This window comes from Acomys minous (genome assembly GCF_964271855.1).
Source record: "Acomys minous genome assembly, chromosome: 11".
NCBI classification, from domain to species: Eukaryota; Metazoa; Chordata; class Mammalia; order Rodentia; family Muridae; genus Acomys; species Acomys minous.
Window position 1 is genome coordinate 97251301 of NC_140492.1, and position 1594 is coordinate 97252894.

Genomic DNA, 1594 nt, shown 5'->3' on the forward strand with positions numbered 1-1594 from the left:
TCCTTGGTCTGTGTGTCACTTTGTTTTGCTGTGCACATTTCCTTTGTGTGCATTATTGTTGTCACTTTGATTATTACCCTTATTGTAAAGCTTTCCTGACAGCAGGTCACATTTCTGAGCGTTTGAAACACAGCATTGGATGAAATTGTGCATGTGTGATCATTTACAGAAGGAACCAGGAGCCGTTTCCCTTGTTCCTGTTCTGAAGGCCTGGACAGATGTTGAGCCCAGCAGCAGCGGCCAAGCTTGCTGCAGACTTGTACCTGAGGCCATATCCAGAATATAGTCTGCTCACTTTGTTTTTCTCAGGCAAGAATTGTCCAGAGGATCAGAAAGTTTGGAGCTGGAGAAACCTCTCGAGTCTCTCCCTACAGCTCCTATCCTCCTGGGCTAGTTCCAGAATCCTAAGGACCCCGTGGCTTACTGGGTGGCTGCAGGCTGTCGGTTTGCTCATTTGGTAAAGCGGGCACTGGTGTCTGTGTGTGTGTATGCTGTACATTTCTACATGCCTGTTTCTGCTTCTTGGAGGCTGCACTTCATGCTGTACCATTGCTAACTCTTGTCACCACCTTAGCAGGTGGCACTTAGAGAATCCCCACCTACTTGAGGAATTACATGAATAAATGAGGCCTTCTTTCCGCTCTGATAATACCCAGGAGCCCATCTCACAGGTGGCAAAAGGATTTTGCCTGTGTTCTCTAAAGCAACAGACAGCCTCATCTTAAAACACCGAGCATAAAAATTCTGTCTTCATAGGAAATAGTGCCTTCGGCGTGTCTGCTGTTTTGTAAACAACAACAGAAGCTTTAGTTTCTCTACCTTCAAACCTTTGAGAATAAAACCATGCGTCCTGTCCCCAGCTTTCCTTGTGTCCTTCCTTACAGAGCATTTAAATGGCTGTAATGCCTTAAATAAATGTGGCTCTGATTGTTAGGTCACAACCATTCATTAATGACAACAACAACAACCACAAAAAGGAAAAAACACAACTTTGTGAACAATAAATAACAACCTTCCTAGTCTCTGTTCCCTAAGAGGAAGGCGGCTGGTCTCTGTGATGGAAAACAGCATGATGCCTGTTTTAAAGTCTTATGCCAAGGTAACTAATGCGCAGTGTTACAGGTGAGCGTGTCCCTAAACATGTGGTAATATATTTTTATGTACATTGGTGTTTTGCCTGCATATGTGAAGAAGACAGTTGTGAGCTGCCATGTGGATGCTGGGAATTGAACCTGGCTGTTACGTTAATGACTAAGACCGCCAACATATCTGGTCTCAGGAGGTTTATTTGGGGGGAGGGGAAGAGGAGAGGAGCTATAACTTGAATGAGCCATAAGGACACAGAAAGAGAAAGAGAGAGGGACTGAGACAGAGAGCTGGGGTGGTGAGCAGGCCCTTATATCCTGCACACCTTGTGGACCCGGAGCACGTGATAACATAGGACCTTGTCAGGATGCTGAAGGCCCAAGGACAGAGCAGTTGAATTGCCTGCATACCAACAGGGTGAGGCGGGAATGAGGATGTTGTGTTTAGAAAGGCTATTTCCTGCTGACTTGGGGGCAAGGACATCTTTGGGGGCCCTAGGGAAATTGGG